The sequence below is a fragment of the Papio anubis genome, chromosome X (genome assembly GCF_008728515.1).
Source record: "Papio anubis isolate 15944 chromosome X, Panubis1.0, whole genome shotgun sequence".
Lineage (NCBI taxonomy): Eukaryota > Metazoa > Chordata > Mammalia > Primates > Cercopithecidae > Papio > Papio anubis.
The window spans coordinates 14,434,567-14,460,052 of record NC_044996.1 but is presented as its reverse complement, the minus strand read 5'-3'; positions in this window follow the sequence as shown (position 1 = coordinate 14,460,052).

The following is a 25,486-nucleotide window of genomic DNA, read 5'->3' as shown; positions in this document are numbered from 1 at the left end:
AGTTCCCTCATAACTATTATTGTGTGGCTTTTTCAGTGGCTGTGGAGAAAAAGAAAACATATACAGTGTTGGTGGGGTGTAAATTGGTTTGCTTCTGGCTGGAATTAGTTTGGAAATTTCTCAGAACTTAAACAGAACTACCATTCTTCCGACAATTATACTACCAAAAAGCATATGCACTCAAATGTTTATCACAGCACCATTCACAACAGCGAGATAGAATCTTCAGGTGCTCTCATCAATGATTGGAATTGGATAAAGCAAAATGTAATTTTACATATGCTATGGAATATAACCTGTAAAAAGAGTAAAATCATTGTCCTTTGCAGCAACAGGCATGACAGGCCATTCATCTTAAGTGAATTAATGCAGGAACAGAAAACTTAAATGCCACATTCTCTCCTTTTACAAGTGGGAGCTAAGCATTAGTTACTCATAGTTATCTAAAATGGCAACAGTAGATACTGGGACTACTACTAAGGGAGGAGGAGAGGGCAATTGTCGAAAACCAACTACTGATTTTAATGCCTCATCTTCGTATATTATACTATCTATCGTATACATGTGGATAAATTAAAGTCAATCATACTAAACTTGAGCATCTGTACAGTATAACCATGTAATAAACCTGTATGCTCCCAGATAAAATAAAGTCAAAATTATAAAAACAATAATATAGCATTTGTATAATAATATTAAAAGTATGTCATGATATTTTACCCTTCTACAACTTTTAATTTTCTCGTTTTATGTTTCTTTTTATTTTATAACTTTTATATCAAATGTTTGCTACTAGTACATGATTTAGGCCCGATGTTAACCCTTTAAAATTTTAAAGGAAAACCAATGTAATATTATATTTTCCTACCTATTTAAATTTGTTCTCTTCATTACCTTATGTCTGATTCCATCTTGTTTTATCATTTTACTTAGATTTTCCTTAACATTTCACCGATTAGATGCTGCATAACTTCAATTTGCCTTTATGTTTTCTATAGTTTTTGCTGTGGACAGCATAGATTTGTACATTGTGGTTTTGAATGCTGTATGTCTTTTCTGGCGTCATAGCATGATTCTGAAGCACACATAGTGAAATTCATTCCTGAAAAACCTGAATGGGTGCTAAAATCATGTAAAATGAAAATCATCTGGTCAAATGACTGTTCTGGCAAGCCAATACCTTGGAAGGTCGGCCATTGAAGAATGACATTCTCTTCCAGAAAGTTCTTACTGCCAGCTTTTTCCTCCAGTGCAGGAGCAGATATGTGGGTTGTTCCTTTGTATTATAAGATTAAGTAACTGGCACTTATATATACGAGCACCAGTTCGCGCCAGAAAATCATTATCTCAAATTTTTAGGGCTTACAATTCCCATTGTAACTTCTGATCACCATGTTGTATAATAGATCTATTGAACTTATTCTCCTAGCAAAATTTTCTTTGGACCCTAGTCGTAGGGTAAATGACTGGGATTGGTAGCCCTTCTTTGACATGGTCACGACCTTGACAATCTAGACCAAAGTGGATGCCTAAGCCTTGCAGACTCCTGGTTTCCATCATATTAGTGTCCTCTTTCCCATACTGGCAGGAATTGGCCAACTGGTAACTATGCCCGAGTCTGTCTAATCAGGTGAGATCATTTTCTCTAGCAACTGGCAACTTCTGAAACATCAGAGATTTACTAAATGTATTTGACTGCTGACTAAATGTGCAAATCAGAAGATAGAAGGGTGACTATTTAAATACTGATGTGATTTACTTAGATCTTAAGATTTACTAATGATTTATACAGTCTGCCATGTGGCTTCGTGGAACCCTTGGATCATTCTGAAGTTCTGGACTAGGAACATGTTTAGCTTTTAACCAGAAAAAGAGATGCAATGATAATCACTAACCACAAATGCATCTGTTTTCATAAGCAGGGGTATGGTGAGGTTTACAAATGCAGAAGTCATAGTAAGAAGAGATCATATAGTAAAAGGATCCAAGTTCAGAAAACTACCAATGGCAAAATCTAAACTAGGTAAAAATCACTAGACTAGACTTCTTAGAGAATTTTTCCATAGGCTGTACCTGAATCATCCTTAGCCAATCAATCATTTTGATTACTACAGTGAGGCTTCAGGAGGGGTGGGTGGGGAGACAAAGTTTGACATTATGTAGTAAGTGCTTACTGAATGCCAAGTTCTTTAAGTGGATTATCTCATTGAATTATTACAACTCCAGGATGAAGATACTGTTATTATCACTATCTTATGGAAGAGGAAACGGAGGCTCACACAGATCTGACACCATGTCCTATGCTCATTTTACCATACCACACTGCCTCTCCGTGGTCTCCTTCTAACCTATGATAATAATAGCGAATGTTTATTGGGAACTATAAGAGCAAAACAATTGAAAATCTGGTCTTGTGCTTTATAAATAATAGTTACCATTCTTTAAGCGCTAGGCATGGTGATAAAGGCTTTACATATAATAGCTCATTTAATCATCAAAACCACTCTATGAGGTAGGCATTATTATTATATTTGCATTTTACGGAGGAGGGAAGTAAAGTTCAGAGGTGTTAAACAACTAGCCCATAGTTAGCTAGAAATTTTCAGGGCCAGATTTCAAACCTGTCAGTTATCAGAGCTACAGTCCTTATACCTCCAGTTCAAACCTGAATGTGCATAAGAATCACCTGATGAGGTTATGAAGATATATGTTCCTTAGCCCCATCCCTGACAGTCTGAATAAGTAGGTCTTTTAAAGAAGTTCCCCAGGGGATTGGAATGCAAGGCCTCCATGGACCATTCTATGAAAACAGTGATCTGCGGCACAAATATGGGCCTGGGCCTGGGCCTGGGGGAAAGAAAATTGAGTACAGCATAGGTTACATGAGGAGCAGTCACAACTTTATCACAGTGCTGCTATGACTGTTTCTTTCTCCTTCTGACTTGCCCAAATTTGGACTCTGTTTGCTTTTCTAGAACAAAAGTATTACCCTTTCTTCTTACCATCTCACACCGGCCAGATTCTGCTTTCTCAGCAAAATCAACAGCACCAATAACAGCAAATCGACTTACTCATTTTTCCAGACAGACCAGGGCTTCTTACTCTGTTTTGTACCATGGATCCCATCAGCCTCTGGTGGAGCCTATGGACCCCTTCTCAGAATAATATTTCTTAATTATTATTTTTAAAGACAGAGTCTCTGTCATCCAGGCTGGAGTGCAGTGGCACAGTCATGACTCACTGCAGCCTCGATTTCCCGGGCTTCAGAGATCCTCCCACCCTCCGCCTCCTGAGTAGCTGGGACTACAGGTGCATGCCACCACACCTGGCTAGTTTTTGTATTTTTTGGCAGAGACAGGGTTTTGCCATAGTTGCCCAGGCTGGTCTCAAACTCCTGGGCTCTAAGCGATCCACCCGCCTTGGCCTCCCAAAAGAATAATACTTTTTAATGGCTATGAGGAATAACACTCTAAAGAGTCCCCAGTGATTGCTGCCTCCTTGTATTCATGTCCTTATATAATCTCCTTCACTTGTTTATGGTCTAATAATTTATTTTGAACAAATTGAATATACCAAAAGTGATGTCACTTTTATGATTATGTTAAGATTTTCAACATAGGTTTCTTTGAAACATAATTCACATACTATAAAATTTATTCTCTTAAGGTATGTAATACAGTAGCATTTAGTATGTTACAATGTTGTACAACTATGACCAATATGTATTCTATTAATGTAAGATTTTTATCACACCAAAAAGAAGCCCAGTACCCATTAGCGGTCACTCCCCATTGTTCTCTCTCCCGAGCCTATGATAACCATTAATCTATTTTTGTCTGTACAAATTTGCCTGTTCTGGATATTTCATAGAAATTGAATTATACACTAAGTGGCACTTTGTGACTGGCTTCTTTCAGTTAAGGTAATGTTCTCAAGGTTCATCCATGTTGTAGCATGTGCTAGTACCTTGTTCCATTCTTTGGCTGAATAATATTCCATGATATTGATAGGTTACGTTTTACTTATCCATTCATCAGTTGACAGACATTGGGTTTCCTCTACTTTTTTACTATTGTGAATAGTGCTGCTATGAACATTCATGTACAAATTTTTGCATGAAAATATGTTTTCAGTTCTCTTGGATGTATATCTAGGAGCGGAGTTTCTGGGTCATAAGGTAACTATAATTAAATTAGAGAAACTGCCAAACTGTTTCCTAAAGTGGCTGCAATGTTTTACATCCCCACCAGCAATGTAGGAGAGTTGCAATTTTTCCACATCCTTGCCAACACTAGTTATTTTCTGTCTTTAATTCCAGCCGTCTTAGTGGATGCGAAGTGGCATTTCATTGTGGCATTGTTTTGCATTTTTCTATTGAACAATTTTTCACATTCTTATTGGTCATTTGTGTATCTTCATTGGATAAATAGTTATTGAGATCCTTTGCCCACATTTAAATTGGATTATTTGTCTTTTCTTAATCAATTTAAGAACTCTGTACATGTTTTATGTATTAGACCCTTAGCAGACATATCATTTATAAATGTTTTGTCCCATCCTGTAGAGTCTTTTTAAAAATAGACTTAAGTCTTAGAGCAGTTTTTGATTTACAGAAAAACTGAGCAGCAAATACAAAGACTTCCCATATATCCTTTCTCTCTCACTGCAAATTTCCCTAGTATTAACATCTTGCATTAGTGTGGTACATTTGTTAAAACTGATGAACTGATATTGATACATTGTTAATTAAGTCCTAAATTTACATTCGTGTTTACTCGCCATATTGTATAATTCCATGCATTTTGACAAATGCATAATGTCATGTATCTGCCATTATAGTTCATAAAAATAATTTCACTTATGATTACAGTGAAATAAAAATCACCTTAAAAGTCACCTGCACTCTACCTATTAACCTCTCTTTCCTTTCTCCTGAACCCCTGGCAACCAGCGATCTTTCTACTGTCTATAATTTTACCTTTTTTCAAAACATCACATCATTGGAATTATATAGCCTTTTTATATTGGCTTGTTTCACTAAGTAGTATGCAATTAAGGTTCCTTCATGTCTTTTTCTGATTTGATGGTTTCTTCTTTTTCGTTGCTGAACAGTATTCCATTTTCTGGACGTACCACAGTTTATCAACTCACCTGTTGAGGAATATCTTGGTTGCTTCTAGTTTTTGGTGATTATAAATAAAACTTGCATCTTAGGTTGTTTGTGCTGCTATAAAAAAATACCTGAGACTTGGCAGTTTATAGAGAACAAAAATTTATTTTTCACAGTTCTGGAGGCTTGGAAGTCAAAGATCAAGATGCTGGCAGGTTCAGTGTCTGGTGAGGGCCCATTCTTTTAAAATGGCATTTTCTAGGCATCCTCAAATGACAGAAGGGCAGAAGGACAAAAGAGAGCAAACTCCCTTCTTTCAAACCTTTTCATAAGGACACCAATCCATTCCCAAGAGCAGAGCCCTCATGGCTGAATCACCTCCTAAAGGCCCCACCTCTAAACACTGTTACATTGATGACTAAGTTTCAACATATAAATTTTGGGGGACAGATTAGACCTTAGAAGCTACTATAAACATTCTTATGCAGGTTTTTGTGTGAGCATAAGTTTCCAACTCATTTGAGTAAATACCTAGAGGTACAATTGATGGATCACATGGCAAAACTATGTTTAACTTTGCCAAATATTTAATTGAGATGTTTGTTCTCATATTGTTGAATTTTAAGGTTTTGAAATTTTTAATTTATTTTTTATTTTATTTATTTTTAAATGTTGTGGGTATATAATAGGTGTACCCACAAAATATAATTTATGGGTTACATAAGATATTTTGATACAGGCATGCAATATATAATAATCACATCGGGTAAATGGGGAATCCATCACCTTAAGCATTTATCCTTTGTGTTACAAGCAATCCAATGATACATTTTTACTGTGCAATTAAATTATTTTTAACTATAGTCACCATGTTATGCTAGCAAATACTAGGTCTTATTCATTCTTTCTAACTAATTTTTGTACCCATTAACCATCCCCACCTATCCCACATTTCCCTCCCCAGTACCCTTCCCAGCCTCTGATAACCATTCTTCTACTCTCTATTTCCATGTCAGTTTGATTTTGAAATTTTTAGTTCCCACTAATAAGTGAGAACATATGATGTTTGTCTTTCTGTGCCTGGCTTATTTCACTGAACATAATGACCTCCAGTTCCATTCATGTTGTTGTAAATAATAGGATCTCATTCTTTGTTATGGCTGAATAGTACTCCTTTTATATATGTACCACATTTTCTTTATTCATTCATCTGCTAATGGACATTAGGTTGCTTCCAACTCTTGGCTATTATAATTAGCCCTGTAACAAACATGAGAGTGAAGATATCTCTTCGATATGCTGATTTCCTTTTTTGGGGAATGTACCTAGGAGTGGGATTGCTGGATCATATATCAGCTCTGTTTTTAGTTTTTTGAGAAACCTCCAAACTGTTCTCCATAGCGGTTGTACTAATTACCATACCCATCAACAATGTACAAGTATTCCCTTTATCCCTATCCTCACTAGCATTTGTTTTTGCCTGATTTTTGGATAAAAGCATTTTAACAGGGTTGAGATGATTTGTCATCGTAATTTTGATTTGTATTTCTTTTATGGTTGATGATGTTGAGCACCTTTTCATATGTCTGGTCTGTTTGCCATTTGTATCTCTTCTTTTGAGAAATGTCTATTCAAATGATGTGCCCATATTTTGGTTGAATTATTAGATTTTTTTTCCTATAGATCTGTTTGAACTCCTTATATTTTCTAGTTATTAATCTTTTGTCAAGTGGGTAGTTTGCAAATATTTTCTCCCATTGGTTGTCTCTTCACGTTGTTGATTATTTCCTTTGCTGTGCAAATGCTTTTAAACTTAACGTGATCCCATTTCTCTATTTTTGCTTTGGTTGCCTGTGCTTCTGGTGTAATGATCAAGAAATCTTTGCCCAGTACAATGTTCTGGAGATTGTCCCCAATGTTTTCTTGTAGTGGCTTCATAGTTTGAGGTGTTAGATTTAATCTTTAATTCATTTTTATTTGATTTTAGTATATGGCAATAGGTAGGTGATATGGTTTGGCTCTGTGTCCCCACCCAAATCTCATCTTGAATTGTAGTTCCCATAATCACTGCCTGTCGTGGGAGGGACCTGGTGGGAAGTGATTGACTCATGGGGGCAGTTTTCCCCAGGCTGTTCTTGTGATAATGAGTGAGCTCTCACGAGATCTGATGGTTTTATAAGTGTCTGGCATTTCCCTTGCTGGTACTCATTCTCTCTCCTGCTGCCCTGTGAAGAGGTGCCTTCTGCCATGATTGTAAGTTTCTTGAGGTCTCCCCAGCCATAAAGAACTGTGAATCAATTAAATCTCTTTTCTTTATAAATTACCTAGTCTCATGTATTTTTATAGCAGCCTGAGAATGGACTGATACAGTAGGAGTCCAGTTTCATTCTTCTGCATGTGAATATCCAGTTTTTCCAGCACCATTTATTGAAGAGACTGTCCTTTGCCCAATTTATGTTCTTGGAAACTTTGAAAAAGTGAGTCCACTGTAGGTATGTGGATTTATTTCTGGGTTCAGTATTCTGTTCCACTGATCTATGTGTCTATTTTTTTAAATTTTATTTTAAAAGTTTTGGGGTACTGGTGGCTTTTGTTTACATGGATAAGTTCTTTAATGGTGACCTGAGATTTTGGTGCACCCATCACACTAAAAGTACTGTGCTGTTTCGGTTACTATAGCTCTGTAGCATATTTTTATCCGTCTCCTCAAGCATTTACCCGTTGAGTTACAAACAATCCAATTATATTCTTTAAGTTATTTTAAAATATGAAGTTATTATTGACTATAGTCACCCTGTTGTGCTATCAAATACTAGGTCTTATTTATTCTTGCTATTTTTTTGTACCCAATAACCAACCCCACCTCCTGCACCCAACCCCCTACTACCCTTCCCAGTCTCTGGTAACCAACTGAATCAAAGCATTCAATTGTTTTGATGTTTAGATAACACAAATAAGTGAGCACATGCAATGTTTGTCTTTCTGTGCTTGGCTTATTTCACTTAACATAATCATCTCCAGTTCCTTTCATGTTGTTGCAAATGACTGGATCTTATATTTTTTATGGCTGAATAGTACTTGATTGTATATATGTACCACATTTTCTTTATCCATTCATCTATTGGTGGACACTTAGGTTGCTTCCAAATCTTAGCTATTGTAAACAGTGCTACAACAAACATGGGAATGGAGATATCTCTTTGACATGCTGATTTCCTTTCTTTTGGATATATACCCAGCAGTGGGATTTCTGGATCATATGGCAGTTCTATTTTTAGTTTTGGAGAAACCTCCAAACTATTCTCCAGAGTGGTTGTACTAATTTACATTCCCACCAACAGTGTACGAGGGTTCCCTTTTCTTCACACTCTCACCAGCATTTGCTATTGCTTGTCTTTTGGATATAATCTGTTTTAACTGGGGTGATATAATATCTCATTATAGTTTTGATTTGCATTTCTCTGATGATCAATGATGATGATCAGCTTTTCATATGCCTGTTTACTACCATTGTATGTCTTCTTTTGAGAAATGTCTATTCAAATCTTGTGCCCATTTTGATTGGATTATTAGATTTTTTCATACAGAGTTGTTTGAGCTCCTTATGTATTCCGGTTATTAATCTCTTGTCAGATGGATAGTTTGCATATATTTTCTCCTATTCTGTGGATTGTCTTTCCCTTTGTTGATTGTATCCATGGCTGTGCAGAAGCTGTTTAATGTGATGTGATCCCATTTGTCCGTTTTTGCTTTGGTTGTCTGTCTGACAGGAAACTTTAGTCCAATGTCCTAGAGATTTTTCTCATTGTTTTATTGTACGAGTTTTATAGTTTGAGGTCTTAGATGTAAGCCTTTAATCCATTTGATTTGATTTTTTATATGCCAGTAGATAGGGGTCTAGCTTTATTCTTCTGCATATTTATTCTCTTCAGCACCATTTATTGAAGATACTTTCTTTTCCCCAGTGTATGTTCTTGGCATGTTTGTCAAAAATAAGTTAACTGTAGGTGTGTGGATTTGTTTCTGGGTTCTCTATTCTGTTCCATTGGTCTGTGTGTCTGTTTTTATGCTGGTACCATGCTGTTTTGGTTACTATAGCTATGTAGTATAATTTGAAATCAGGCAATGTGATTACTCACGTTTTGTTCTTTTTGTTCAGGATGGCTTTTGCTGTTTTGCATCTTTTCTGGTTCCATATAAATTCGAGGATTGTTTTTCTTTTCTGTGGGAAAAATCTTATTTTGATAGGGATTGCATTGAATCTGTAGATTGCTTTGGGTACTCTGGACATTTTAATAATATTGATTTTTCCAATCCATGAACATGGAATATTTTTCCATTGTTTGTGTCCTCTTCAATTATTTTAATCAGTGTTTTATAGTTGTCATTAGGAAGATCTTTCACTTTTTTGGTTAATTCCCAGGTATTTAATTTTGTGTGTGTCTATTGTAAATGAGATTACTTAAAATTTGTTTTCACATTGTTCACTGTTGGCTTATAGAAATGCTACTGATTTTTGTATGTTGATATTGTATCCTATAACTTTACTGAATTTGTTTATCAGTTCTAATAGCTTTCTTGTGGAGTCTTTCAATTTTTCCAAATAGAAGATCATATTATTTGCAAAGAATGATAATTTGACTTCTTCCATTCCACTTTGGATGCCCTTTAATTCTTTCTCTTGTCTGTTTGCCCTACCTAGGACTTCCAGTACTGTGTTGAGTAACAATGGTGACAATGGGCACCCTTTTCATGCTCTAGATCTTAGAGGAAAGAGCTTTAGTTTTTTCCCATTCTGTATGATATTACCTGTTGGTCTGTCATATATGATTTTTATTATGTTGAGGAGTATTCCTTCTGTCCCCAATTTCTTGAGGGTTTGTATTATGAAGGGATGTTAAATTTTATCAAATGCTTTTCGGCAGCAATTGAAATAATAATATGGTTTTTATCCTTTATTCTGTTGATATGATGCATCATATTAATTGATTTATGCATGCTGAACCATTTTTACATCCCAGGGATAAATCCCACTTGGTCATGATGAATGATCTTTCAAATGTATTGTTCAATTCTGTTTAGTAGTATTGTGTTGAGGATTTTTGCATCAATATTCATCAAAGATATTGGCCTGTAATATTCTTTTTTTTATGTGTCTTTGTCTGGTTTTGTTATCAGGGTAATACTGGTCTCATAAAATGAGAGTGGAAGAGTTCCCTCCTCCTCTATTTTTCAGAATAGTTTAAGTAGGATTGGTATTAGTTCTTCTTTGAATGTTTGGTAGAATTCAGCAGTGAAGCCATCAGGTTGCAGACTATTCTTTACTGGGAGATTTTTATTATGGCTTTGATGTAATTACTTGTTATTGGTCTATTCAGGTTTTGGATTTATTCCTGGTTCAAACTTGGTAGGTTGTACATATCTAGGAATTTGTTCATTTCTTCTAGATTTTCCAATTTATTGGCACATTGTTCCTGGTAGTCACTAATAATCATTTGAGTTTCTGTAGTATCAGTTGTAATATCTCCTTTTTATTTCTGATTTTATTTATTTTGATCTCTCTTTTTTTCATAGTTAGACTGGCTAATGGTTTGTCAATTTTGTTTAATTTTTCAAAAAAACAACTTTTTATTTCGTTACTTTTGTATTTTTTAATTTTAATTTCATATATTTCTGCTCTGATCTTTATTTTTTATTTACTTTCTTTTACTAATTTTGGGTTTTACTGTTGCTTTTCTAGTTCTTTAGATGCATCATTAGGTTGTTTATTGGAAGATTTCCTCTTTTTTAATGTAGGCACTTATAGTTCTATTTCCCTCTTAGTACTGCTTTTGCTGTATACCGTAAGTTTTGGTATGTTGTGTTTCCATTATCATTTGTCTCAAGAAATTCTTCCATTTCCTCATTAATTTCTTCATTGACCCACTGCTCATTCAGAGCATATTGTTTAATTTTTATGTATCTGTATAGTTTCCAAAATTCCTCTTGTTATTAATTTCTAGTTATATTCCATTGTAGTCAGAGAAGATGCTTGATATTATTTCAGTTTTTTTGAATGTTTTAAGACTTGTTTTGTGACCTAACATATGGTCCACCCTTGAGAATGATCCATGTGCTGAGAAGACTGTGTGTTCCGCAGCTCTTGTGTAAAATGTTATGTAAATATCTATTAGATCCATTTGGTCTATAGTGCAGATAAAGTGTGAGGTTTCTTTGTTGATTTTTCTGTCTGGAAATGCTGTCCAATGCTAAGAGTAGGATGTAGAACTCTCCAACTATAATTGTGTTGGGGCCTATTTCTAATTCTAATAATATTTGCTTTATGTATCTGGATACTCCCATGTTGGGTGCATGTATTTTTTAATTGTTATATCCTCTTGCTGAGTTGACCTTTTTTTATTATATAGTGACCTTCTTTGTCTGTTGTTATAGTTTGTGTCTTGATATCTATTTTGTCTGATATAAGTATAGTGACTTCTGCTCTTTTTTGGTTTCCATTGGCATAGAATATCTTTTTCCATCATTTCATTTTCAGTGTATGTGTGCCTTTATATGTGAAGTGTGTTTCTTATAGACTACAGATCAATGGGCCTTTTTTGTTTCATCCCTTCATCAAGTCTGTGTTACCATGTTATCACTGGTAAGTAAGGACTTACCCCTGCCCTTTTATTATTTATTTTCTGGTTATTTTGTGATCTTCTCTTCCTTCTTTTCTTCCTTTCTACCTTCCTGTAGTGAAGGTGATTTCCTCTGGTTATATGATTTAGTTTCTTGTTTTTTATTTATTGTGTGTCCATTGTATGTTTTTTGGTTTGTGGTTACCATGAGGCTTGCAAATACTAGCTTATAACCCATTATTTTAACCTGATAACAACTTTATACTATTTGCATTAACAAACAAGCAAGAGCAAAAAGAAAACTAATGAAAACTCTATGCCTTAACTTTGTTTCCCTGCTTTTTAACTTTTTTTGTTTCTATTTTTATCTTATTGTACTATGTCTTGAAAAGTTGTTGTAGTTAGTATTTTTTATTGGTTCATTATTTAGTCGTTCTACTTAGGTCAAGAATAGTGATATGGTTTGGCTGTGTCCCCACCCAAATCTCATCTTGAATTGTAGTTTCCATAATCCCCAGGTGTCATGGGAGGAACCTAGTGGGTGGTAATTAAACCATGGGGGCAGTTACCTCCATGCTGTTCTCATGACAGTGATTGAGTTCTCATGAGATCTGATGGTTTTATAAGGGGCTTTCCCTCGCTTCACTCTGCACTTCTCCTTGCTGCCATCATGTGAAGAAGGATGTGTTTGCTTCACCTTCTGCCATGATTGTAAAAGTTTCCTGAGGTCTCCCCAGCCATGCTGAACTGTGAGTCAATTAAACCTCCTTCCTTTATAAATACCTGGTCTCGAGTATGTCTTTATTAGCAGTGTGAGAATGGACTAACACAAATACTTTATACACTATGGTTTCAGTGTTATAATCTGTGCTTTTCTGTGTATTTACTATTATTGGTAAGTTTTGTACATTCAGGTGATTATTTACTGGTCATTACCCTTTTATTCCTGATTGAAGTACTTCCTTTAGCATTTCTTGTAGGACAGGTCTGCTATTGATGAAATCCCACAGCTTTTGTTTGTCTGGGAAATTTTTTACTTCTCCTTCATCTTTGAAGGATATTTTCACCGGATATACTATTTTAGGGTAAAAGTTTTTGTCTTTGTTTTTTTTTTTTTTCCTTCAACATTTTAAATATGTCATGCAACCCTCTCCTGGCCTATAAAGTTTCCACTGAAAAGCCTGCTGCCAGACTTATTGGCACTCCACTGTATGTTATTTGTCTTTTTTTTTTTCTTGCTACTTTTAGAATCCTTTATTTTTGCCTTTGATTATTAAATGCCTTGAAGTAGTCTTTGAGTTAAATCTGCTTGGCGTTCTATATAACCTTCTTGTACTTGGATATTGATCTCTTTCTCTAGGTTTAGGACTTTCTCTGTTTTTATTTCTTTAAATAAACTATCTGTTCCTCTCTCTTTCTCTACCTCCTCTTTAAGGCTAATAACTCTTAGATTTACCCTTTTGAGTCTGTTCTCTAGATCCTGTAGGTGTTATTCACTCTTTTTTATTCTTTTATCTACTCTGGCTGTGTATTTTCAAATAGCTTGTCTTCAAGCTTACTAATTCTTCTGCTTTATCAATTCTGCTATTAAATGACTTTGATGCATTCTTCAGTATGCCAGTTGCATTATTCAGCTCCAGAATTTCTGACTGATTCTTTTTAATCATTTCAATCTCTTTGTTAAATTTATCTGATAGAATTCTGGATTCCTTCTCTATGTTATCTTAAATTTCTTTTGAGTTTCTTCAATACAGCTATTTGACTTCTCTATCTGAAAAGTTACATCTACTAGCGTCAACACCATCCAGAAAAACATGATCTCACTAAATGAACTAAAGATGTTATTTCATGTCTGGGCATTGAAGAATTAGGTATTTATTGTAGTCTTCACTGTCTCCGCTTATTTGTAGCCATTCTTCTTGGGAAGGCTTTCCAGACATTTGAAAAGACTTGGGTATTTTGATCTAAGCTTTTCTAATATGCCAGCTGCAAGTGTCTTCTTTCTTACCTAGACTTTATTTGGGGGAGGGGGAGTGTACAAATTAATTGAAATTAATTACAACAAATTTAATATCTCTTAAAACTTTAAATGTACATATCCCTTGGTCCAGAAATTCTGTTTCTAGGAATTCATTATGCAAGTGCACCAAGATATATGTAGAAGGATATTCACTACAATGCCATTAGTAATGCTAACAACTAAATGTACATCAATAATTTTATTGCATAAATTACATCATGAAACTGTAAAAACAACAAATAATTGTTATGTGCTGCTATGAAGTGATCTCCAGAATATAGTAAGCAGAAAAAGTGGGAATCAAAGCAGTATGTATGATATGCTTCTATTTGATTTTGCATAGAGATTTTCTGGAATTAGACACCAGAAACTGTTAATACTGTATACCACAGGGAATGGGAATGAGGAGTTGGGGTCTGAAGTAGGAAGGGCATCTAATTTTTATTGTATGCCTGTGGTTCCCAAACTGTGCACCAAAGTACCCTAAGTTCCTGGAGGAAATTTAAAATTTCAAGGTAAGGACAATGATACTAGAAATCTATTAAACATTGCCAAAGCTACTAAGTCAAGATAGTTTGTAATTTCAACATTAGATCATGACACATTCCTTTCATTTTTTTCCCTTTATAAAGGGAAGTTTTGTTTTTGTTTTGTTTTCATTTTTCCGTAAGTTATTGAGGATACAGGTGGTATTTGGTTACATGAGTAAGTTCTTTAGTGGTGATTTGTGAGATTTTGGTGCACTCATCACTCAAGCAGTATACACTGTGCCATATTTATAGTCTTTTATCCCTCACTCCCTCCCACTCTTCCCCCTGAGTACCCAAAGTTTATTGTATCATTTTTATTCCTTTCCCTATAGCTTAGCTCCCACACATCAGTGTGAACATACCATGTTTGGTTTTCCATTCCTGAGTTACCTCACTTAGAAGAATAGTCTCCAATCTCATCCAGGTCACTGCAAATGCTGTTAATTCATTCCTTTTTATGGCTGACTAGTATTAATATATATATATGAGATACATATATATGATATACATGAGATATATATGACATATATGAGATATATATATATATGATATATATAAAAAACAGTTTCTTTATCCACTTGTTGATTGATGGGCATTTGGGTTGCTTCCACGATTTTGCCATTGTGGATTGTGCTGCTATAAACATGTGTGTACAAGTATATTTTTCGTATAATGACTTCTTTTCCTCTGGGTAGATTCCCAGTAGTGGGATTGCTGGATCAAATGGTAGTTCTACTTTTAGTTCTTTAAGGAATTTCCACAGTGTTTTCCATAATGGCTGTACTAGTTTACATTCCCACCAGCAGTGTAGAAGTGTCCCCTGATCAATGCATCCACGCCAACATCTGTGATTTTTGATTTTTTGATTATGGCCATTCTTGCAGAAGTAAGGTGGTAACACATTATGGTTCTAATCTGCATTTCCCTGATCATTAGTAATGTTGAATGTTTTTTCGTATGTTTGTTGGCCGTTTGTATATCTTCTTTTGAAAACTGCCGTTCATGTCCTTAGCCCACTTTTTGATGAGATTGTTTGTTTTTTTCTTACTGATTTGTTTGAGTTCATTGTAGACTCTAGATATTAGTCCTTTGTCAGATGTATTGATTGTGAAGATTGTCTCCCACTCTGTGGGTTGTCTGTTTACTCTGCTGACTGTTCCTTTCACTTTGCAAAAGTTCTTTAGTTTAATTAGGTCCCAGCTACTTATCTTTGTTTTTATTGCATTTGTTTTTGGGTTCTTGGTCATGAAATCCTTGCCTAAGCCAATGTCTACAAGGGTTTTTCCAACGTTATCTTCTGGAATTTTTATAGTTTCAGGTCTTAGGTTTAAGTTCTTAATCCATCTTGAGTTGATTTTTATATAAGGTGAGAGATGAGGATCCAGTTTTATTCTCCTACATGTGGCTAGCCAGTTATCCCAGCACCATTTGTTGAAAAGGGTGTCCTTTCCCCATTTTATGTTTTTGTTTGCTTACAGCACATGCCTTTCAATAATATTGTATCTTTGTGAAGTTGGCTTTGGGGAAGTTACTATGATAAAGTAACAAATATACCCTTTGGGTCATCTAAGTGACACTCCATTACAATTTAACTTACCTTCCCTCTGAACTGACAGAAAAGGTCCTATCAGCTCAGGTAAAAAGATCTAGGAGGCTATTCTTATTACTAAACAAGGAAAAAGTTCCCCAAATCCCCAGAAAAGATGACTATAAAAGTGGGTAGGTACCATCATCAAATTCTGTTTTAGAAAATCATGACTTTGCTAGGCAATGTTAGTAGAAGTTGACTTTGAAAGATGCTCAGATTATGGTAACAGAATGTGAAAATTGAGGCATAATAGAGTCATGATTAATATGCATATTTCCATATTGAAAGTTCTTAAAGGTTCATGGCTACTCTTTGAGCTGGAGCAGCTCAGTATTTCTGGTTCAGCCTCTTTGATTGAAAATGCTGTCACCAGACTGACTAGGTTTCCTCATTGTTTTGTCATTGGGCAGGAGCATTTCTTCTAAGTATACTGAAGCTATCTATAGGAAACCATGGCTCATGATGGTCTGGCTCCTTTCTTTTCTTGGGAATCGGACAGAGGACCTGATCTCAGGGTCTTGACTGAAGTCACCCATTAAGATTGTGACACAGCTAAGACTACAAACTAGGTCTTCTGGTCTAAGGTCAGTGCTCTGTCCATTCTACATCACTCCCTCCAATGTCAGTGAAGGCAAGATGGACCAAAGTAATGCTTTGACTAACTTTAAACTTAGGAGGTCAAGCGGACCTTGTGTTAAAGGTCTAATTGTGAGACTTGTCTAACCCTCAGTTTCCTCACTTGTTTGATGGGTATGATAATAATATCTACCTCTCAGGATTTTGTAAAGATTAAGTGACATCATGTAGACGAAGTGCTTAACATGGTGTCTGGCTCAGTGAAAATTTTAGTAAATGTTGTCCCTTCCTCTTGGCTAAGAGGTTGATCTCTGGAGTGAGCAATGCAAGTTTCAGAGTCTCAGTCCTATCACTCTCTGTATGTGTGACTTTGAGATCATTACTTATCTCCTCTATGCCTTAGTTTCCTTATCTGTCTTACAATATTGTTATGAGGATGCAGTGGGATTATAGGTATAAAGTGGTTGAATTCAGTGCTTCTCCTGAAGCAAGTGATCAACTTTATATAGTGTGACATCATTATTAATGGCAGAATTACTAAGAGGAATTTGGTGTGAGCTCCCTGCGTGGAATGATCCTTATCATGAAATGGTGAAAGCCTTCCAATAGGATGTGTGCTTTGTGTCCTCCATGTCCTGTTTTTCCTCTTCTTCCCTACCCAGCCATTTATCCAATCCCGTTCACAGATCCTTGCTTCATAGTCAGGTGTAAGTGGCCAACAGCATAAAATATTACTACTCTCAGTGGGATTTGCATTTTTCAAGGGACTGAAATCCTAAATTGAAAGGAGGAAACTCTAGTGGTGCAAATCCAGCCCTGATTTAGAGCAGAGTTTCTCAATCTCAGCACTGTGGACATTTTGGGCTGGATAGTTACTGTGGGGGACTTTCCTGTGCATTGTAGGATGTTCAGCACCATCTCTGGCCTCAACTTACTAAATGCCAGTAGTGCAACAATGCCCTCCTCAGTTAAGACAAAAAAAATGTCTAAGTACTGCTAACTATCCCCTGGGGAGAGAAATCACGCATAATTATGATCCACTGGTTTAGAGGATTCTGCAGGGAAGTGGGGCCTTCCAGGATATCTTAAATGACACAGGGGTTATAAGTGCAAATGCCTTCAGGGGCCAGGCAGAAATGGAAATGCAGAAAGCAGAAGAGTATAATACGATAAGGAGTGGTGGGGCTTGTGGCAAAATGGAGGGTGTATGCCCTATTTAAAGGCATTCAAAATAAACATTTAAAGAAAAACTCTCTGGCCTGGCATGGTGGCTCATACCTGTAATTCCAGCACTTTAGGAGGCTGAGGAAGGAGGATTGCTTGAGGCCAGGAGTTTAAGATAAGCTTAGGAAACATAGTGAGACCTCATCTCTGTATAAATATTTTAAAAATTTAGCTGGGAGTGAGTAGTATGTGCCTGTAGTCCCACCTGCTCTGGAGGCTGAGGCAGGAAGATAAGTTGAACCCTGCAGTTGTACGTTGAAATGAGCTGTGATGATGTTACTGCACTCCAGCCCAGGCAACAGAGCAAGACCCTGTCTGTAAAAAAATAAAGAAATAAATTAAAAAGCTCTGTAAGCCAGACAAAGCATATATGAGGACTGAAATGGGCTGCCAATTTCAAGTCCCAGATGTAGGCTGTCCCTTAGGATGGTTCAACTCTGGTACATACTCTCCTCGTTTGGGCCAGTGATTCCCCCAACCCAATTTCTGCTTTTCCCCCATCTGCCTGCTGCCTTCAAAGTAAGGATGCTTTTAAATAGTCAAGGCATATTTTATCATCCTAGAACGTAGACTTAATTTTAAATTCCACTAAAACTTTCAAATATATATGTGTTATTCAAATGGGCACATTTCAAATGTAATAATTTAAAACTGTCTTTATGTTGTGTTAAAAATGGACAATAATTTGTAAGAACAGTAAAAGCAGGGGGAAAAATCAACAAAGACCAGAAAAACATAGATGAAAATATTAACAGGGGTTGTGCCCGGGTGAATTTTATCTATATATTTTTTTGGTTTCCTATATATTTTTGTAGAGCTTGATGTTATACTGGGGAAAGCATACACTTGAAAGAAGAGCTCTATGTCATCCAGTACTTGTCCAGATGGGAAAGGTGTCATGAAATCAAATAAATAACAAAAATCCTAATGGCTGAGCTAGTCCTCCTAATCCCTGCACTGTCAGAGGCTTCATGTCTGATGAACAAGAGAACCTGGAGTTCCCTGCATGTGGTTATTAACATTGATAATAATTGGAACACTAATCTCTGCCCACTACATTCTGTTCTCCGGTCGCTTTCTGCTGCTTTTTAATGACGCGCTTTTGCTTTTTCCCATGTATTCCACATTATACACATGCTGTACTGCTCTACCTTCCCTCGATTTATGCATGTCTCTAGCAGATGGTTGGGCCAGTCCACCTCGGGTGCTTGTTTAGCATAACAGAGAGCTCAACAACTGGGGCCCCACTCACAAGTTTCAGCTTGCATTTGTGGATACTGGTGGGGTAAACACAGGGTTAAGGCCAGCACTTACCATTTCCGACCTACCTTTACTACAGCTAAGGATGGGTTTTCCTATTTGCTTTTCAAGAGTTGTTATTCCTCTCTCATTTTTTTCCACCCCCTACCCCCGTTTTTTCCCTTGGACTTCTCAGGTTTTCCACGAGACTTCTCACGGTAGTGGTGAGCACAGGGAATTTTCGAGAAAAAAATTCCATTTTGGAAATCCAACATTTGGAGTCCCTGCTTAACCTGTTTTTGGTGACTGAATCTTGTTGAAGGCGAGGGAGGCATCCTTCATTCACCTACTCCTTTCCCCTCTCTGAAGAAGGATGTGCTGCATCAACCATCCACTCTCCTCAGAATGGTGGAAATTTTGAGCACATGTGGATATGAGCAATTAAAGAAATCAGAATTGACCTCCATTAACACACTTCCCGTCTCTTGAAGCTTGTGGAGTAGTTCCAGTCACCTTCCAGGTGCCAGGCCTCCTGGCTGCCTCAATTCAGAGCTACACTTCTCCCCATGCCTGTAGCACGTTGATTTCAGGCTCCTGCAGTTCTAAGGAGTACTTATGGATGCTTACTCTGGCAATATAAGCTACACTTTTTTTCATCTGATCTGGGTCCTCAGATCTTCTGGGCTACTATTTATGAAGAAAAAACTGTCTTGTGATAAAACCGTCTAAGGAGTTGAAGGTTGTTATTGTTCTAGGTTGCTACAAGATTTGCCTTAATGACTTAAGATGAACACAGCTTGAGATAAGAAAGCTGTAAAGTGCCAGTCTGAAGTTTCCTGTAATATGTAATTTCCATGTGGATGGAAAAAATCGATTTCTAATTTATAAAATACATCCCCCAATGCCGGTTATTACGTACTTTTCTAGTTTCAGCTTGAAAGCACTCAGAGTGATGCATCCACAGAAAGCAGAAAAGCGGGGGTTACTTTCTTCCCACTCCAGGTGAAGAAGGAAAAAATGGAACTTTGTGGAGAGGAAGCCAAGAAAGCAGTTGGGGTGGTGTGATTGGTGGGGGAGGAGCCTGGATAAATGGTGGTCTCCATATATTTTCAGGACGGCTCTTTTCTCTCCAGCACTGGAGGAAAATCAATATCTTGTTTTCAGATGGGTAAATGGAGTTGTCTCTTTAAAGTGCCCCGGTCAGTTCACCACACGTCAGGCAGCTGCTGCTTTCCAGGCTGCCCCGCGATTCCCAGGCTAGAAGGATTGACAAGGCGATGATAAACTAACGTGCCCCCTCAGCTCTGGGTGTGCACCATTGTTCCTGCAGCTGAGACCCTCTGCTGCTATTTGCTTTCTCCCACATACATTATTCAACAGCCCAGGAAAAGGCCAAGAACCTCTTTCATTCAGGAATTCTGTATTAAAATAATCAATTTCAAACTGAAGCCGGGAAGGCCAGCTTGCTACAGGGAGAGCCTATTAATAAGCCACCAGTCTTTTCCATTTGCATTGAACTCATGCTGTATTGTGGTAATATGGGATTATTTTTTTTTCAGTTTCCTCCAAGAAACTAAACATTACATTGGTTCTCTTGCCCTTTCATAAATAGCATGTAGAAGAGTTTCTTCATTTGATCCCATCATTAATAGAACACTAGAGGCCATATTTGTGCCTGATACTCTGCACTGACCAATTCTGATTTGGAACGTACTTTAAAAAAGCCATTAGCTCTCCATGAAATGTAGCAAGAAGAAAAGTTTTCAAGTGTTTTGTTTTCCATTCATTGGCATTACGTTTCTTTTCTGGCCTCTTCTGCCCCCGCCTCTAACCATTTCCCCACGTGCACACACACACACACACACACACACTGTTATATTCAACCACTAAGCCAAAAAATTAGAAACCTTACATGTACAAGTAAAGATAACTTTCAAGTGCTTTCCAGCAGCACCATGAGACACTCTCCCAAATGGGTGTGTTTTTCCTATTTGGTTAATAAAGGGTTAATCAAAAACTCCCTTTCTGTGGCTTCCTTATTGTCAAAATTCTTTCTAGGCTTACATCTGTCCATTTTCATGCCTTTAGACAGTCAATGACCAAAAAGTAGCTATTAGTAATTACTATTCTAGAGTCAATTCAACAAACATTTATTAAACACCAACTGTGTACACGAGGAATCTCCAGGGCTTTAACTTGGGGCATCCCAATGAATCAGTTATAATTCCTCAAATGTCCCCTGAAACATAGATTTTTAATATGGTTCCCAGATTTAGCAAATAAAAATATAAGGCACTCTCTTCAATTTGAATTTTAGAGAAATAAACAAACAATTGTTTAGTGTAATTTATGCCATGTCATCTTTGGGACATACTTACACAAAAAAAATTCTCATTGTTTATTTGAAATTCAGATTTAACTGGGAGCCCTATATTATATATGGAAACACTACTTAAAGGAATTCTTGATGTGACGATGAGGTTTTTGATGTTGCTATCTATTACGTTCTTCTCACTTCCAAAGCTTAGACCGGAGAGAAACTGATTCACTGAAGGCTTAGTTAGTAGGGTTCAACTTAATTAAAATTTTATTTTTCCATTGTATAAGCTTTCTCAACTAAACTAAATAATTCTAAAATAATGCATAAAAATTCCTGTCCCACTAGTTGATTGATTTAATTAAAATGGAAAAAAAAATGCCCAGAATAATTCACTGTGGATCCTACATTGTGCCACAGACTGCTAGGCATTAGGGAGACAAAGCTGAGGTAACTGTATCAATGAAAGTGCCCTGTGCAAGAATGCACAATGAATAATAGCCACAGCTGACTATGAGCATGCCCCAGCAGAGGAGAGACATACAGGGGCCAACCCTTGCAACCAGTGGTAGAAGTACATCCCAGAGGAGGGAGGACTCACTCAGCCTGGATTCTGCATAATACGGAAAGGTACAACAGACAAAGCACAGAGTATTGTCTACAAGGATCAATTCTGATTAATTCTTTATTGAGGGCAATCTGGGTGCTGAGGAACCTAGTAGACAGTGACTGCCCTCCGGGAGCTCACGGTGGGGTTACAAAAAGTAGACATGGTGCTTACAAGACAGAATGGGTGTCAAGAGGGTAGACGAAGTAGCAACTACCCTTTATACAGGCTTACTATGTGCTAGGCAGTATGCTAAGTGCTTCATGTACCTTTGTTTCCTATATCCTCACAATATCCCTTTGACAATATCCCTTTCTCAGATGAGGAAGCTGAGCCTAAGCAAGGTAATTTGGTTTGCTCCACAAGGCCAAGTGGTGGTTCCTAGATTCAAACCCATATCTTAGGCCTAGGTGCTAAGTTACCATGTTCTTCTTTGGGGGCTAAAAGGAGGGAGAGAAAATCCTCTGAAAATGTATAGCAAGCAATATAAATCCAACTACAGCAAGTATGTGATTCTCTTTTCTATCCTACTGATCTATTTATCTAGTCTAGTGCTAATAATATATTGATTTGATTAGATTAAGGTGGTATTATAATATGTTGGATATCTGGTACTACAAAATGATATTTTAATTCAGTGGGAACAAGATGGATAATTTAATAAGTGATAATACATCTGGCATTATTTGAGAGGAAAATAACATTGCATGAATACTATCTTTCATCACATACTAAAATAAATTCCAGATGTAGACTTAAATATAAAAAAAAATTAAAATCTTGTAGAAAAATCCTGGAGTATATGTGAAAGACAGAGGACAAGACTGGATACTCAGAAGCTACAAAAGGAAAGAGGGTCTTACTAAACATTATATGAATTTAAAAATTCTGTATGGCAAATGAAAACATAAATAAAAGCCACAGACAAATAATAGTTTTAGAAATGTTTCAGTAATGCAAAGGGCAGATAGAAAGGATATCTAAAATGTACAAAGAGCTCTTGTAAATTGAGCAAAGGAGGAAAAAAACAACCTAAAGGAAAAATCAAGAAAGGATGTGAAGAGACACTTTCACAGAATAATAATTTAACAAGCTGAGCAAACTTATGAAAAATGCTCAAATTCACAAGAGTCAAGGAGTTTCAAATTAAAGCAATAATGCAATATCACCTTTCTTCCACCAGACAGGCAAAATGTTTAAAAGTGATACAGCCACTTCCTGAAGAGATGTAGAAAGATCCTGCAATATGCTTTACCTCAGAAATCTCGTTCCTGAGAATATGTCCCATGGAAATATAAGCACCAATGTACAATACTCTCTATATAAGTTTATTATAGCATTTTCTGTAGTCATGCACATGCACACGAATGACAACAAAGAGAATGATGTTAATAGGAAAGATGCCTGAATAAATTGATAAGACATCAATGCAGTGAAATATTATGCGAACATAAAAAAGAATAAAATAGAGCTCTACCAGGTGATTTGTAAGGGATTCTATGAAGAATTGTTAAATATGAAAATGCAGAAAAATGTCCCATTTTAATATATATTTTAAATGGTATATGTAACCTGTATATAATTATTTGGCCATAAAGAATGATATGAAAGGATATATACCAAACTTTTAACATAGGTGGGAAGGGTAGAGTGGAAAGGGGTGTAGGGAGTAAATGATGTGGGTGGAGAAGATGGAGAGAAGTGAGCCATGTAAAAAAAGGGAAAATGGCCAGGCACGGTGGCTCTCGCCTGTAATTCCAGCACTTTGGGAGGCCGAGGCGGGTAGATCACGAGGTCATGAGATCGAGACCATCCTGGCTAACATGGTGAAACCCCGTCTCTACTAAAAATACAAAAAATTAGCCAGGCATGGTGGTGGGCGCCTGTAGTCCCAGCTACTCGGGAGACTGAGGCAGGAAAATGACGTGAACCCAGGAGGCAGAGCTTGCAGTGAGCCGAGATAGCGCCACTGCACTCCAGCCTGGGCGACAGAGTGAGACTCCGTCTCAAAAAAAAGGGCGGGGGGAACACAGAGACTGCACTAAAGAAAAATTCCATGCATGTTTTCGTTTTTCTTCCTTAAGAAAAGTCTAGTCACTTTTTTGTTTGTTTGTTTGTTTTTTGCAACTTTTTCTGTATAGCCCAAACGAAGGTAATCATTGTTAGGTCTATTGATGGCAACTGCAGCTGTTAGCATGTGTGCAACAAGCTCACATTACTGAGGAAGAAAATTCCAATTGCTATGAAGCATAACCTTCACTAGAGTGTGGAGACCATAGATTTGCCCAAGACCATGAAATTCTGAGTGTACCAATTTTAAACAGTGCTTTTCAAAGCTTAGCTCCTGGTTAACAAGAATTACTAAGCAAAATGGAAAGTTCCCTGATGGCACACATTGGCAATAAAACCTGTCTCTGAGTTCTGCCATGCTTATGGAATTGATTTGAGGATTGCTCTTCTCTGTTTGCCTCTGTCCCATAATCGCTCTGGCCCCTTCCATTCTGTTTCCTTAAACTTTTTCTGGTTATTGACATTACATCTCAGTGGTAGGCTTTTGGAAACCAAGTGGGCTATCATTTAAAGAAAAATGAAGAAAATATATCCTAGAATAGATTTAAGATGTCTGTGCTGCCAATATGTGCTGCCAATGTTGCCTGCAGTGGTTATTGGGAAACTTCCCACTTATAGTTCCTACAGCCAGGGAGGAGGTCCTCCCTGACCAGCGAATCAATCCAATAAAAAGATACAGGATGCAGCCATCTCCATCTCTCCAGAAAAAATGCCAAGAGCCTAAGCTGAGGCTTTGGCAATGGGTGTGGGAAAGACAGTTTGCTTCTCCAAGTCATGTGAGTGTTTTAAAGGGGAACTTAGATGACACCATTTATAGAAATATACAAGTATGGAAGAAGAACAGGTTTGAGGAGGTGAAAGCTATTTCTCCAACAGATCCATGCCAGGCATCAGGGTGGAAAGTTTGAGCAGGGCCTTGGAAATGTGGGACTTGGATTTAGGAGAGAGGTAAGGCCTGCAACAGGTAAAACCAGAAGCCTGAAGCACTGAGAGAGTCTAGGGAGAAGAAAAAAGACAAAGAAACCATGTATTAGTCAGGGTTCTCTAGAGGGACTCAGTTAATAGGAGATATATATATATATATGAGTTTATTATATATAAATTAAATTATATATATATGAGTTTATTAAGGAATATTAAACTCACATGATCACAAGAGCCCACAAAAGGCTATCTGCAAGCTGAGCAGGGAGGAAGCCAATCCAAGTCCCAAAACTGAAGAACTTGGAGTCTGATGTTGGAGGGCAGGAAGCATCCAGCAGCATGGGAGAAAGATGTAGGCTGGGAGGCTAAGCCATTCTAGCCTTTTCATGTTTTTCTACCTGCTTTATATCCCGGCCATACTGGCAGCTGATCAGATGGTGCCTACCCAGGTTAAGGGTGGGTCAGCCCCTCCCAGCCCACTGTCTCAAATGTTAATCTCCTTTGGCAACACCCTCACAGACACACCCAGGATCAATACTTTGCATCTTTCAATCCAATCAAGTTGACACTCAGTATTAAGTATCACAAGTCCACCCCTTGTCAACCTGAACCCATTCACATCTCCTGAGATCATACATAATCTTCAAATAAAGACAATAATAAA